Source organism: Rhinatrema bivittatum, chromosome 1, assembly GCF_901001135.1.
Source record: "Rhinatrema bivittatum chromosome 1, aRhiBiv1.1, whole genome shotgun sequence".
NCBI classification, from domain to species: Eukaryota; Metazoa; Chordata; class Amphibia; order Gymnophiona; family Rhinatrematidae; genus Rhinatrema; species Rhinatrema bivittatum.
This window is the reverse complement of record NC_042615.1, coordinates 140027871-140044473: the sequence shown is the minus strand read 5'-3', so window position 1 is coordinate 140044473 and position 16603 is coordinate 140027871. Positions and strand designations below refer to the sequence as shown.

General features: G+C 45.9%; 1 protein-coding gene across 2 annotated transcripts in view; it reads left to right on the top strand.

Moving 5' to 3' along the window:
* Positions 1 to 1624: 1624 nt before the first annotated feature.
* Positions 1625 to 16603, top strand: part of PDGFRA (platelet derived growth factor receptor alpha) — an 83783-nt gene continuing 68804 nt past the window's right edge. The window contains exon 1 of one of the 2 annotated variants that reach the window (XM_029587569.1): positions 1625 to 1887. The gene's annotated coding sequence lies outside the window, so the exon portion shown is untranslated. Of the gene's footprint in view, positions 1888 to 2808; positions 2984 to 16603 lie in introns of those variants that run through there. The other variant, XM_029587563.1, reaches the window with a different exon arrangement.

Sequence of the window (16603 nt, the reverse complement as noted above, 5' to 3'; positions counted from 1 at the left end):
ACAAACAGGTAGTGGCCCCTAAATCTTTATTATATTCATCTGCATTCCGATGGCTGCTGCGTTGGCTCGTCGACTGGATTCCTGTTACTCCTTTCTGAGCATTACGGTATCCTGTTAGCATTCCGAACAAGGGTCTGTTCATATATTGGCCTCTAAAGATTTCCTGGCCGAACATGTGGAAGCAATACTGAGGCTGTGCAGTCACCCGAGCAGGGAGATATTTGAGTGGAGGACGTGCAGAGAAAAGGCTGCAGGCTCTGCGATCACCAGGATCCAGGAGCAGCCCTGTCTAAGCCCAGCTACAAGGGGCCCTCAACCTGCAGATGTTTCCTGATGCAGTTTATTAGCAGAAACCCTCCTTTACCACAGTCGTTCTCCTCCTCTGTCTGCCAGAAAGGCCACGGATCCTCGTGCAAAAGGCGATATAACGCTTTCAAAGGCTTCGCAAACTTCGAAGACTTCTTGATAGCACTAAAAGCTAAGGTTCTAACAATAACAACGAAAAAGAGAAATGAAAAAAAAAATCTCTCTATATAGAGAGAAAGTGCCTATATATTCTGAGTAGCCTTGGAACGCTAGGAAGTGGCGATTATCTTTTTTAGAGCAGCAGCGCCCCCTTTCGCATAAAGTGCGAATAGGCTTTGGAATGTTTTTTTTTTTACCCCACTAAAGATTTAAGCTTAAAAAAAAGTCGAGAACCCCATTACAATCATAACGATGGATTTATCCAAAAATTGCTTCAGTTTTGCTTCAATATAAAAATATTTCTAGGGTTGTTTTGTTTGGGGGTTTTTTGTTGTTTTTGTTTTGTTGTTTTTTTGCCATTGCAGTTTTCTATTGAAAATGTTGGGATGTTATCATTGACAAATTTGAAGCTTTTTTTTTTTTTTTTTTTTGCACTGGATCAAAACTGAAACAGACGTTTGCTAAATCTGTCCCAGTCTGGGTTGAGTGCACATCCAAGAAACTTCGGCAAAGAGCTGCAAACCACCAAGTAACTGCCTACATATCACTCTGAAGTCTTTTCTAATTTGAGATCCTTAAATCTTTCTCTTTGAATCTTTTTACGCCTAAGTATATTTACACAGAATTGCTTTAACCAGCAGCCCAACTATTTTTAGTTTTTACGAACGATCCGTATATCTAGCTCTCTATAAAGATTATATAAAGTGCCACCAGACCCTGTGCCTTTTTTTTTTTATCTTTCTAATCTGTATCTGTGTCATCGTCCCGCATTAGTACAGTAATCTACTGCGTGGCAGATCAGAGCAACACATGTTCATCTGAGCTGTATCCACAAAATGATAGGGTAGAGCAGGAACAAACAAACAAAACCTTCCTGCCCTCCTCCTACTTGGGGGAAGAGCTCTCCAGTGGCCGAGAGATCATTTATGAAAATCTGAACCCTTTTTGGGGTTGAAATAGAATTGCGTTTCACCCCCTCCAGCACTGCAAATCTGAGATAGCAAGATTCCCATATGGCAAGTTTCAGTCCTCCTCCCCCGCCCAGAAGTGGCTGGAGGTGGGGGGAGAGCTGAGCCCTGCTGCGTTAAGAGTCAGAGAGCGGCTGCGGCCGACAGGCAGGGGGCGCCCAGGGCTACCCGAACCGGGGGAGGACTCTTACTGCGAAGAGAGCCAGAGGAGCTTCATTTCCTGACAGCTATTTACTTAAAGCAGATGATTTGTCTTGGAAGGATGGACTATAACATTGAATCAATTACAAGACGCGGTTTTTGAGCGCATTGCAGTTTAAACTAGAGAGAAAGAGGAGGAAAGTCACAGGACCGTAGACCTTAAAAAAAAAAAAACAACAAAAAAAAAACTTTGTTGGGTCTTTTTTTATTTTTTTTGTTGTTGTTTAAATTACGGATTACCATATTCAAGAAGGTAAGGGATTAATTTCAAATTCTGCAGGAGGAAATTCCTAACCAGACTTGAATTCTACAGATTTATTTAAATATGAAGTTTAGTGCAGTCTGAAGAGCTAGCAAGGTACATAGATCTTGCAAATAATACATTGCAAAAATGTGGGATTGTTTTGCAATTGACAGCAGAGTGCTGAGCGCAGAGTCTGCCATCAGGAGGATGCGAGGGCTTGATTTTACCTTAATTATATTAAAAAGGCATCGATTTCTGGAGAATTAAGGGCGGGATGAGTCTCTAAAACAACTATAGCTGTAACATTTTAAAGCCAGCGGCGATTAAAGTGGCTCATTCGATGGCCACATTGTAAGAGGGATTGGGGTGGGGGGGGGGGGGGGGGGGGAGAGAGAGGGCTTAGAGAGAAGGTTGTTCTGTAGATCTATTCCGAGGAAAAAGAAAACGGGAATACCGTAGTCTGGGAAGGCAAAAGAAAACGTAGGCTGTGCTTAGAGATGCAGAAAATGGGGGGAGGGGGGGCACTGGATGGACCCTGGAGGATGGGATGGTCCCAGGACCGGGCTCTTCTCTTTTGCGCTTTGAATGGGAGAGGCGCCTTCATCGCGGCAAAAGGATTGGCGCTGAGGAAACTTCCAAGGAGGCTCCGCAGGGGCGAGGAAGCGAGGAGCCTGCGTCCGCTTCCCAGATCCTCCGCGCGGACACCTAGAGTGGAGGCGACGCTGGCTCTGGTGCAGTTGGGGGACCTTTGCTGCCCGGTGCCCCGCGCCCCGGGATGCCTTTTCTTCCCAGGCTTGCGGGCACGGTCTCCTCGGAGGCAGAAGAGATTGGGCACTAATGCTAAACACATTTTGTGAAAGGAGAGGCCATCGGCGCACATTCCTTGGAATTGGGATTTCTGGAATTTGGAGCTGGGATCGGGGCTCCCAGGACTGGGAGGGATCCCACCTCCTCCCCTTCCTGGCTGGAATACATCTCTTGCTTTACATGTATGACTTCTTGATGAGTCACATAACAAGAAGGGAAGTAGAAAGTTTGCCAATGGTAATTGGATGATCCGTGCAGTCAACATATGTGGGGGAGTTTGGGGAAAGCTTTCTGAAAGGTAAGGTAAGACTCGCTTTATTCCATGATAAACTCTCTTATCACGTCGCGACTTTCTTTTGACTTTCACCCAAGCTCTACTTTTTTCCTGGATGGAAACGACGGGGACAGGTTTTGTTGTGTGCATCCTTCAGTGTCTCCAGCTTGCTTGAACTGTTTCTGGTACCTTTCCCCCTGCTTTGTTATGGAACGGAGGGGGTCCCTTCTGCCTCTCCCCCCCCCCCTCCTTTTCTGATCCTTGTGGGGGGTTTTTTTGTGTTTGTCTATCCCCCCTGTAAGTGGATTTTCACAATTAATGGGAGGGGAGCCAGTGGAGAGAAAGGCGTTTAGACAAGGGAACCTCCTCGCCTGCATGAAAGAAATAGCCCAGGAACAGTAATTGGGCTCCCGAGGAAACGAATGTGGCAGACTCCTTGGGGAGCAGTCGTACCGTGGACTTCCTGTCCTCTCTGGCTCCATCCTTTCGGTCTCCCGTGGCTTCTTGACCAGGACCCAGTAGTTTGGGCTCGGGGCAGGGCTGGCAGGAAGCGGTGTCGCCGGGCCCGGGTATTTTCTCCCGCTCCCAGGAGCATTGGCTGCAGATCCATCCTACCCACCTCCTGCCAGGCTGGAGAGCCGGGAAATGGCTTCTTGGCTCCCAAGAGCATTGCTCAACATTTTTGGATGGAATTTCTGGAGCTCAGAAGACGTTCCTAGCCAGCTTTTTGGACCAAATAAAATATATATACAGATGTATCAGCAGGGCTGAGGTTGCTTGCAGACTAGGGGAGGTTCAAGGGGAAGAAAAAAAAAAGTTAATAGTCAGCTGGTCACCTTCTTGTTTCCTTTCACTTTTCATGAATATGACTTTGTCAGGAATATGACTTTTCCCCCTGAGTTTTTGCAAGGTAACCCTGCTTCACATAGTAGGATGGCAGATAAAGACCAATGGTCCATCCAGTCCGCACAGCAAGTTGCTCATGGTAGTTGCTTCTGCAGGCTACTACCTACCCTCAGTTAGGGGTATTACCTTCATTTTCATCTGTGAAATCCCGTTTTCTAAAAGACCCCATCAATTTAGTACCAAGTAAAGGGAAATTCAAACCAGCCCAGAGTCCGGATTTGGCTAAGGCAGGGCGGCAAAGAGCACCAGGCCCCGCCAGGCGCTATATAGTATCGGCCTGACAGGAATATAGTGAAAGATGGCAGAGAAAGACCAACTTGCCCACATGGCTTTTTTTTTTTTTGGGTGGTAGCAACTGCCCTTCTGTGCAGGCTATCCCCGAGCTTTCTGATAAGGGTAGTAGCCGCTAGGGCCATATACCAGGCTTTATTTTTCACTTTACACTATTAAAATTGTGCCCCAGGGCATTGGAGCTCTACAGGCAGCATCCGTGGCATCTCTATACCTTCTCTGTCCCACATATCCGGGGGAAAAAACCCACCAGTCACTGCCCCTTCTGCTGTGCCAGGGTGCCATCTTCAGGCCTAATGCAGAGAGAGATCTAAGGAAAGCCAATGGGTTTACTGTGACAGAGAGGTGCTCAAGGCAGGCCTCCTGTTTGAAAGTGAGGTGAATAATGAGGTTGCAAACCAGAAAGAAAGCTGAATGGGTCCTGCTTTCCCGCCTGGTGACTTGGGTGAATGCAGGAGGAGCAGTGGCCTACCTTGCCCAATGTCTCAGGAACATAAGTCACTCTCCCAAGCAGAGTCCTTGTGCTGGATCTTCATTCACCCCTCAGATCCAGTCATTGACAGTCGGGAGACTGCTATTACAGAATTTGTGCCCCAGGCTTCTGAACTGCATGTGGTGGTGATGGTGGTTTGGAGGGTTAATTTACTGGCCCCCGACACCGGATGGATGTGATTCAATGTAATTATTATACTGGCACTTCAGGTGAAGCACGGTGAGGCCGTTTATATGTGGCAAGCATAAGAGATACTGCAAGCTGCTCACGTGGTATAAATGCGGCTCTCTGAGGGCAAATGGAAATATGTCCTTCTGCATGTAAATAAGTTGTTATCGTTAAAGTTGACGTTTGCACTTTTTTTTTTTTTCGAAATTAGAGACTTTTTTTCTTTAGCAATGGCATTACTTTCCGTGCGAATATATAAGTGCACATACAAGCATGAACACCTACAGATACACATCTGGACACACACACCTTCCTGTGCCAAAGTGATATTAATGCGTCACTGCTGACCTCAGGAGAGAGGCTCTGACGTCAGTGTGCTGGGGTGGGGGCTGAAGGCAGTATGACTAGGTAGAGATTTGGGGCTGCGTTGCTTCAGGCTCTGGGAGCCGTTGAGGAGTAATCGGTTTATTTTCCTGGTGTCACAGGATGATGCTACCGTATGATGATTACATTCCTTGTTTCAGAATGCATCTTCAAATTACTCTAAAAATCCGTTCTTCAGTCTATAGCACAATAAAACAGTTTTGTTAATCTGTTGTAAGATTTGATTATTTCACCATCATTATTATTTTAAAGACCACTAAACAACTCAAATAAATGAAAGAAGCCAATAAAAGAGTTGAGTAAGGCTGATCCCGTTATAAAACTAAAACATTCGGGGCTATGAAGGGCCTTTTATCAGGCAACGTCCCGCAAGTTTATATTTTTAAACATCATCGGCCTAATACAAGCATCACTTCTAGGCAACCACTTTGTAGGGTTTATTTGAATTTTATTTTTGGCGGCCTAAGACGGTGTTTACGCTCTCTCTCTGCTTTCTGAAAGAAATAGTTCAGATTCTAGGGCAGCAGTAGTGCTGCTATTTATGCTGCTATTTATGCAGCACTACTAGAGCACATTTAACCACAAATGCAGTTTTGGGTTTTTTTTTTTGGGGGGGGGGGGGGGTTTAAAAGAACAATCACACGGACGTACCCCTGGGAGCAAAATCTGCTCGGTACGGTGTTGAAACTGCTGTGAAGCAACAAAATTTAAGATTTATCTAGGCAGCTAGAAAAAAACCAGATCCGTTTCAGGATGGTGTCTGTGTGATGTGGGAGATAGTGTGGTGCCAGAGGCTGGATCTGTCTCGGGAAGATGCGAGAATTGAGACTGCTCTGGGTCCCCGCACTTTCTACCCCGGACTCGGCTTCGGGTTTGCGGAGCTCTGCTGCCCCTCAATGGCCATTCTTAGTATGACAGCTGTCGTAGGGCATTTCATTAACGTCGGGAAAGGTCTTCCTGGTTAGTATTTGTAAGAGTTCGTTTGCTACCTCAGTACATTCAGGAAGCTTTTTTTTTTTATAGCATGAATTGCAGGCTGATTTCAGAGTGCATTGTGAACTAGTCTAATTTAGGGGGATACGAATTAAGCAATAGATACTGAAATCCACGTTATTTAACGGCTAGAACAATCTTACAGGACATGCGACTGGAAATTAAAATATTTTCCTAGTTTAGTTTCGTTCGTTGTATCTATACTCAGCTGTTATTTCGAAATAGAGATGTGTTTTCAATAATTTTACATGACGCATTTCAGGTTCCCCGTTGCTCAGAAACTGTAATCCTTTTATTATTAATAACGTTCTTCCTTTGTTTTTCTTTGGGAGGTTGGTTAAAGTTCTTGGCAATTAATTAGCGATTTTGTTGTTAAAAATAATAGAGACATTAAAGCCCATTGTTGCTTGTTTTTTTTTTTTTCCCAATAGCACTATTAATACAATTCAGCCCTGGCTCTAGAGAATTAGATTCTTGGAACAGAGAATTACTCTGAAAAATAAAGAAATGCTTTTCTTCTGAGGGAGAAACTAACATTTTAGTTCTCTGTCTCTTGAAACTTAAATGTCTTCTCACCACTCCAAACATTGTCCCCCAAAATATAAATTTAACGAGAAATTCACTACGAAGAAATGACTTAAATGCTTGTTTCTTTGTGCTAAAGAAATTACGCTTTGATTTGTGTGAACCAATAGTGCCCTTCGGTGGTCAGCTGGGCTAATGGCAGATGAACGTGGCTAGCGATAGGGATAACTTTGTCTGGGACCCTTTTCTGGTAACTGTACATGGTAGCTACTATTAGTCTGAATAAATCTATTTCAAATTCCCCATTCTGTGTAAAATTCTCTCTCCTAGTTTGTTCTCATTTGATTTTCTTGCTATGCTTGCTTTCCACAGAAAGCGCTGATGGACTGACCACAGTGATGTCTTTTTAAACTCTTTTCTTTCTCTTGATTAGCCCCAGAGTGAGTGGGTGTAGGCAACAATTCCATGGGTTAGTTTATTAAATAGCCACGTTCTCTTCGTCACCAAAAGCCCCACGGCGTTGTCCCAACTGAAAATAATAGGATGTGATCGTTGATAAGTTTGGCACAATTTTTTTTGCATGAGAAAGCAAAGCTAGCACAAAGCTGTAGCGAATAAGCCCTAGTACAATCCACAACGCCTTCTTGCATTATAGAATCGGGGCCCCTGGTTTCCTGCGCCGCTGCAGCTGCCGCAGAATCTGTGCTGCCGCCGCAGAATTTACCGCTAAGGCAGACCAGCAGGAGAGCAGAAACCTTGCAGCCGCCGCTTCCTCCTCCTGCCGGTGCCGGCCACCCACCTCGGCCATTCCCCGTTTCTCCCAGCCTGCTGCCTGCTTTCCTCCTTCCTGCTCCCACTTGACAAAAGCCCCGGCATGTTTCCTTCTTGGCCTCCAACAACAAACTCTCACGGTGTATCCCCCCCACCCCCAGACATGGTCTCCGGCACCATCTAGCGGCCCCTCAGCACTGCAGCTCCCCCCTGCTACTTTCCTGCTGGGCTTCTAGTGCTTGGCAGTGACTACGGTGGTGAGGGAAGCAGGGTGTGGAGGAAGGAGGAAGCAGGGCATTTGCTAGGGGCGGACAAACAGGGCCAGCAGCACCAGGGGCACCAAGCCTGCCCTTTCAATCAGTCTGTGAATCCGTGAGCAGGTGAGCCCGATCGAAAGGGAAAGGGGGTGGCCAGAAGCAGCCTTTGCCCTTTCTGCCATTTTGTCCACAAACTGCCCCGGGGGGAAGAGGGGGGGGGGGGAGGGAGGGAAAGAGGAGTAGAGAAGGAAGGAAGGAAGGAAGGAAGGGGAGGGTGAGATTGGGGAAGGAGGAGAGGAGAAGGAATCAGAATGAGGAAGAGAAGGGTAGATGGAGAGGAGTAAGGGCTGGAAACTGAAGGGGAGGGTTAAGACCAGACATTGAGGAAGAGTTGATATGTGGGAGAGGACTGATAATAGAGGGGTGGACCTGTGAGGAGCAGTGAAAAGGAGGGACTGGTAGAGGCAGGTGAGATGGAAAGGCACTTTGGACAATGGGAGTAAAAGAATGCCAGAGAGAAAGAAGTCTGAGAAGAGGCAGAAGGGAAAAAAAAACCTAGAACTAAAAAGCAGAAAATAGTGGGAAAAGCGAACTGGAAAAGAAAAAAAAAAGATTCAAACAAAACAGGTTGGAAAAATCTTTTATTTTCAAGAAGTAGTTTAGAAATGATAGGTTTTCAATAAAAAAAAAATAGCTTCTTCTGCATATAAAATTGTATGGACTTTGCTGCAGAAGTTTGAAACCTGTGTTGTAGACTCTTGTAACATTGGCTTTGTGACTCAGTGGCAGTGCTGCGCATTACTGTCTGGAGGACCTGGACCGGGGTTGGATCTCTGGGTCCGTTCTTTCGCTCCCTGGATTGGCCAGGGCTGTGGATGGGATGGTGCAAAGGGGAGCGGGGTCCCGGTCTTCGTACAATGGCAGCCCCTAATGACCGGATTTAAGGCTCATGATTGCAGCTCTCTGAAGGAGCCCTGCAATGGCTGGGAGAAGAGAGTTGGGAGGAGATACACAATAGGGGGAGATATCCCCTGGTAAGTTGGGAATGAAGGCTGTGGAGCTAAATCCTGGCCCTGGTTCCCATTGAGCTACAAGTCCAAAGGAACAGGAAGAAAATGCCAGCGTCCCCTCCCCCTCCCTCAACAACCAAATAATTAGGGGAGGCCACCTTGATGCCCCTAAACCATCTTAGGGTGAGGATGCAGAACGGAAGACTGCTCAGGCTCAGAAGTGCTGCTGCGGATTTAAACATTCCCCGGGGGAGCTTGTAAGCTGTTTTGTGCAGCTTCCCCCAAACATCTGGGAGCAGCCCGCCAGGTACAGAACAGGGTCGCACATGACCTTTTAGGACTGGGATCACTCAGAATCCTTCCTGCAGTACATTTATGATATCCTGGCTAGAATGGACTAATAATCTTATCCAGTAAGTGTAAAGTAATTTCCTGACCTGTTTTGCTAACACATCTGCTTGAGGGAGTTCAGGGGAATTGTGGGACAGCTACCGTTACTGAGAGATTTTCAAATAATGCTTAACAGTCCACTTTTTAATTCAGAGTATTTATTTATTTAAAAGAATTTCTAGTTTGTTCTCAGAACATAGTTGAGGCCGGGCACATCTTAAAACAAACCTCATTAAAATGGAGATAACAATCAAAACATCAATATGTGCAAGAAATATAGGCCAAGTAAACATGAAATTACCTTTGCAGCAGCAGATAGAGCTAAAAGTCCTGGAGGTTAGCCTTCAGTGAAAGCTCGTGAGAGCAAGTACGGCTTTAAAGCCTTCTTAAATGACTTAAAACATGCCAGAGATGGCAACTGTTTTGGGAGGGAGTTTCACAATCTTGGACCGACTGTGGGAAAAGCTCGTTCTCTCGTGCCAGCTTAGCTGATGGCACCTCCAATAAGTTCTTATTAGCAGACCCCAAAGAGCATGCAGGTTTATAAACACGCAGTATAGCATTCACCGAAAGAGTTATCTCACCGTATAATTATTTGCAGGTTAGAGTTGCAAGCTGATACTGCACTCGCCGTTTAATTGGAAGCCAATACAGCAACTCCCGAGATAGGAGTGATTTGGTCTCGCATCTGCATGCCTGTCAGTATCCCACTGCCATGTGTGCTGCCAGGGCTACTTGCCTTGTGTACTTTTGAAATATTACACTGTACATAGGATTTATTTTCAACCTGACAGTGCACCCTGTGCCACTCTGTAGCAGACAATCAAGTACTCTGGTTTCCAAAAATTCTACAACTATGGCAAGGGCCACAACATTGTTTCCCTCACTGTAAAATCACTGCGCAGAATCATTCATTCAGGGTGCAGAAATCCAAGGGAAGAGTGCGTGATGGCTGGCGAGACAGCATTGTGCCCCAGTCAGGGCAGAGACCTCAGGGGGTGGGGGGTAGACCTAGGAGTATCATCAAGCAACATCAGACTATATTTCTTCATAGAATAGGGGAGGTAGTGGTGGAATGCCTCATAATACAGAAGGTGGAGCCAAAAATGGTCGAGGTTGCAGTATTGCAAATGTAGCCCTTATCCTGGTATCTGGGAAGCCAAGGGTCACACTCAGTCCTGGGGCTAAGTCCTTGTACAGTCCAACAGCCTTGAGGTGTGGATTCTCGGAAAGAGGAGAGGATAAACGGCCAGGCCTCCAGGTATAGGGGGGGGGGGGGAACGACTCTCTGCCAGGTGTACATTGCTGAATGGATGCAGACTGAACACCTGGCCGGGTGTTCCAATTTAAACTTTACTTCTCCTGAACAAAAGGAAAAACTCTTCACTAAAATACGCAGTCACTCGGAATAGAGTCACCCATCCATCCACTGGATATGAGATGGAAAAAAAAGAGCATCTCTCATCCCAGGGGGACTTTTCTCCAAGAGTGAGAACGAGGAGATTTAAAGGAAACCCCCCAAAAGTAAAATCCCAAACTCCTCGGCAAACTGCAAAAACTGAGGTCATTCCTTTCACCCAGGTTGTGGACCAGAGAGGTAAAATGTCTCCTTCCTACTATGAGGCCCAGTTTACCAGAGATGGGGAAAATGCCTCTCCTTTAAACTTCAACAAAAAATGCCACGGAGAGCTCCGATGCTGCCTGCCCTTGAGCACTGTACATGAAGGGTACGGTCCTCCCAGACTGGGGGCCATCTGTTCGATATCGCAAGGGGAGCTGTGATTAAGGACAAAAGTGAAGGGAGGGCAGATAAAAGAAGCAGGCCCTGGAGTAGTTGGGTTGGTATCCAAAAGGAGCTGGGACATTATTGGCAGGCTGGGGAGGGCTAAGGTATGATCACTTGTAGGAATAGCTGAGCAGACTGGATGGCCACGTCTGCCATCATCTACTATGACCCACTCCCCACGCTGGTCCCCTTTCCTCTCTTCTCTGCACTAGTGACTAAGATCCCTTTTCCACCACCCAAACTGAAAACTCAGAAGAGTACGAATTACTCAGAGAGTTCAGAAAAATATATTTTTGTAACATAAAATAAGGGGTTTTTGCTGCAGGATTGCCACAGAGTTTCAGAAACCTTCCCGAAGAATTTTCTGACTCAAGCTGCAGAATCAGCTCCTGAGCGGCAGCTGAAAACTGGGGGCTGGGCTGGCAGCTCCTCTAAATAAAAGTGTGAGGAGGACTGGATGGTAGGTTACTGTTCAAAACAGTAGAGGCGTTCAGCTACTCCCCCCCCCACCCATCCAGTGGTGACTTTCTGCCAGGTCATGCCAAATCACCAAGCTGCAACCTGTTTGAACTTGCATCCTTTCCCTCATTGCTTCTGCCTTCCACCCAACCAGCTCCCTATCAAGTATACATTACAGTGAGGGTCCTTGCAACTGCTTGGCACATCGTTTTAAGTTAAATGTGTCAAAAGTACAAGTTATTCCTGTCTTCTGCTCTTGGTTTGATTGGCAGGCAGGTGATATTTCAGTTTCATCAGGCTGATTTCTTAATGAGGCAGTGGCATAACGAGGGTCTCCGGTGCCCAAGGGTCAATGCATTTGTGCACCTCCCTCCATCCTTCTTCTATTAATGATTGAGGTTACAGAAAGTCACACCAATACAAGCCCCCAAAAGAAATGAACTGAGTGACTGTTGTGAACAGCCTATGGGGGCGAAAGCTTCTCTTTGCCAGCATTAGTGGTTTGTTGGCCAGGCCAAAACTCTCAAGATCCTCAGTAGGGCCAGGTCCAGGGTGGTCCGCACCATTCCAATGCCCACGCCCACCTCTGTCCCCAGGCTAAGCCCAGCAGCACTGCACTCCCCACCCCAATACCACAGACCAAGGCCAAAACAGTTACCTGAGGCACAGAAAGACAGTCTCCCGTCATTTCTGTTTAACTCAAGCTCACGAGCAGTAACCCCACCAGCAGGAGCCTACTGCCCAGTGGTGTAGCATACAGGTCTGAGCCCTCCTAGTTGCACTCTTATTGATCAAATAATGCCTTAGAGTGCATCTGACATTGGATCTCTAAGTAGCGTGTAACAACCATCATCCGTCTTGAGTGACACTTTAAAATATTTTAATTAAATTACTTCAAGCACTTACCAATATTAAAAATGTCTTATTAATCTGCATTAATTCATAATAGTTTATAAATATACAAAATCATGCAAAAAGTAAACAAAGAACGCTTAACAGAAACATCAGATCCAATCACGTAATAAAAGAAATATGAATGTATTCTTTTATGAACCCTCTTTCTAAAAGTGCAGAGAATATCATAACTACAATAAAACAGCAATAATCATAGTAATCATAAGAGCTTAAGATTTGCAATAAGTATAGAACAGAACTAGAACATGCAAAAAAAATATTCAAATTCTGTGTCACCTCAGTAACAGCAAAATAAACTCCCTCCATTTTATGAATTAACACAAACCCACTACAAAAAAACCCAATTAGAACCTTGCCATATCATACCAGAACAGCAGTAACTCTGGACTCAAATAGCAGCAACCTTATCTATGAAAAGGCAGCAATGCAAATATTCACCAGGTCCTAAAACACTAATACACCATCTAGTGGCCAAACAACAAGCTGGACTGCTACAAATTCCTAGAGAAACTACATGCTAGCCGAAATACTGCACCTCCGTCACACAGAACACAGACCGCCCTTACCTAATACAGAATAAGGAACTACAAATTAGAAACAGAAACATGCAGACAAAACTGAAATGGAAAGCCTGAGAAACCAGACTCTGAACAGTGGAATACTGAAAAAAAAGCAAAATACAAACATATAAGAAATGCACATTCCCATTCTCAAAGATGGCATATTCCAATCACTGAAAGTCAAAATAATATTTTTGTACTTTTGTTATCTGATCTTATTTTTCAAATTGGTTGGTCCCGGTATCCTTTTCCCTTGTCTATCTTTTCCTAATTCCTTTCTCAGGGTCTCTTTTATTTTTTTCTATTTCTTTTCTCTCCTCCTGTCTTCTTTCCTTCCTTCCTCATATACACACACAGGATCTCTCTCACATGCTTTCTCTCACACAGGCTTCCACGCTCACATTCTCTCACACAGGTTTGCACTCCCAAGCAGACTCCCACTCCCACCCACACAGGCTCTCACTCTCACATGTTCTTATACACATGCTCTCTTTTGTTCTTTCTGTTTCTTCTCTTTCCTCCTGTCTTCTTTCCTTCCTTCCTCTTACACATGCAGTTATCTCTCACATGTGCTCTCTTACACACATGTTTTCTCTCACACAGGCTTCCATTCTCACATGCTCTCTCTCACAGGCTCTCACTCACACACACACAAGCTCTCACTCTCACATGCAGAATCCCACTCCCACATAACAGGCTCTCACTCTCACATGCTCTTACATGCAGGCTCCTATTCTCAAAAACACACACACACACAATCTCTCACTTTCATTCTCACATACTCTCTCGCATGCTGGCTCCCATTCACACACACAAAGTCTTCTGCTCTCACATGTTCTCTCACACACATGCATGCACACTTTATCAGGGCCTCTTATCTCTCTTGCGGGCCTCTTTGCTGCAAGGCCTCTTTTTCTTGTGATGAGCTCCATGGCAGTCCTGTGGCATGGCTTCCGCATCTTGGGCTGATGCAGAATGAGCTCTCTCTCTCTCTCTCACACACACACACACACAAAACCACACACGCACACACATGCACTCATGCACTCAAGCAGGCAAGCATTCACACACATACACACACTCAGGCAGGCAGGCACTCACATGTATGCATGCAGGCAGGCAGGATGGCACTCCCTCACACACATGCACAGGCACTGGCAGGCAGGATGACATTCACAAATGTAGGCAGGCAGGAAGGCACTCTTCTCAGACACACATAACTAGACAGGCACTCACACACTTAGGCAGGCAAGCATTCGCAAGCACACACATACACACCACACACAGGCAGGTGGGCACTCACACATATACATGCAGGCAGGAAGGATGGCACTCTTTCTCACATACACATACACACTTGCAGGCAGTCATGCATACACACACAGACAGGTACTCTTTCACACAGATACACATGCAGGTAGATAAGAAAGCACTCACACACCCGCAGGCAGATAGAAAGGCACTCACCCCCCCCCCCCCCCCCCGCAGGTAGGTACTCTCTCTCACACACACACACACATGCAGGTAGGTAGGAAGGTACTCTCATACACATTCAAGCAAGCAGGCACTCTCTCTCACTCACATTCAAGCAGATAGGTACTCCCTCATATATACATGCAAGCAAGCAAGCAGACACACACACATGCACACAGGTAGGCCAGGGCCTCATTTTCAGCTGCCGCAGGATGGGCTACATGGCAGCTTGGGGTTCTTTTTTGGCTGCCGTGGGATAGGTTCCATGGCAGCCCAGCCAGATCTGCTTTTAGAAGAGCGAGCCCTTGCCATGCAGGCTGCTTCCTCCTCCTCCTCAACTGTTGGCACATGATGATGTCATTCAGGCTGCAGCAGCCAAGGAGGAGGAGGCATCCCAAAGCACAGCAAGATCACGATCCCTTCGATTCATTTGGCTCGGAAAGGGCGAGTGAAGGGATTGTGGCAAAATCTGGAGGAAGGCGGAAAGGACATGCGCTGTCTCACCTGCCACCAATGAGACTTCTCCTTCCATAGCTGGTGGAAATTTGGGGGGGTCATGGCCTCTGCGGGGCCCCCCCTTTCGATGCCTATGTGCCCACTCGTAGCCATAACATTGCATCCGCCATTTTGAGAAAGTCAGAGGTTGTCAGGTGCGAGAGTGCTGCTCAGGATTGCAGGCAGTGAGAGGACGCAGAATGGTCACACCCTCAAGATACTGTTTTTTTCTTGGATTGACTCAGAGACAGCTGTGCAGTTGGCAGTGGGGCGGGGGCCTAGGTGGGGTGAGCTAACAAAGTCCTAGGCTAGGCACCCACACAAATTAGGCAGCAGAGCAGTATAAAAAAACACCCGGCCCAACCTGTCCCGCTGAGTGACAGTGCTTGATGAAAATTAGCAGCAGAGCAGGACCAGACAGAATCTCAGCAACAGCGGAGAAGCAGCACTCTGACTCGAGACAGACCTCCAGGCTCAGTGGCTTGCTTGCATGTGCAATGTGCTTTTGCAAAAAAATGAGCTGGAAGACTCGAGCTGCTGCGGCCTCCCTTAAGCTGGTGCCCAGGGTCATTGCCCCCCCTGCCCCCCACTATGCCACTGCAACGAGGGCAATGCAGTGGAAATACACAGAGGCAAAAGATATGTGGAAAAATGAGACCCTGCAGGTGAGGCCAGGTTGAAGATCAGGATGTCCCATTCGCTGAAGAAAATAAGTATTAACATGTGGGCCCATATAGGCATGAACTATTTTCATTCACATGGTATCACAGAAAAGTCTGACAGTTTTAATCCTGTTAGCTAATAATAGCAGTGGCTATTTTCTAAATCAAATTAATTAATAGCAGGTAATGGACTTTTCCTCCAAGAACTTATCCAATCCTTTTTAAACACAGATACACTAACTGCACTAACCACATCCTCTGGCAACAAATTCCAGAGTTTAATTGTGCGTTGAGTGAAAAAGAACTTTCTCCAATTAGTTTTAAATGTGCCACATGCTAACTTCATAGAGTGCCCCCTAGTCCTTCTATTATCCGAAAGAGTAAATAACCGATTCACATCTACCCGTTCTAGACCTCTCATGATTTTAAACACCTCTATCATATCCCCCTCAGCTGTCTCTTCTCCAAGCTGAAAAGTCCTAACCTCTTTGGTCTTTCCTCATAGGGGAGCTGTTCCATTCCCCTTATTATTTTGGTAGCCCTTCTCTGTACCTTCTCCATCGCAATTATATCTTTTCTGAGATGCGGCAACCAGATTCGTACACAGTATTCAAGGTGCGGTCTCACCATGGAACGATACAGAGGCATTATGACATTTTCCATTTTATTCACCATTCCCTTCCTAATAATTCCCAACATTCTGTTTGCTTTTTTGACTGCTGCAGCACACTGAGCTGACAATTTCAATGTGTTATCCACTATGATGCCTAGATCTCTTTCTTGGGCGGTAGCTCCTAATATGGAACCTAACATTGTGTAACTATAGCATGGGTTATTTTTCCCTATATGCATCACCTTGCACTTATTCACATTAAATTTCATCTGCCATTTCGATGCCCAATTTTCCAGTCTCACAAGTTCTTCCTGCAGTTTTTATCACAATCTGCTTGTGATTTTAACTACTCTGAACAATTTTGTATCATCTGCAAATTTGATTATCTCACTCGTCGTATTTCTTTCCAGATCATTTATAAATATATTGAAAAGTAAGGGTCCCAATACAGATCCCTGAGGCACTCCACTGTCCACTCCCTTCCACTGAGAAA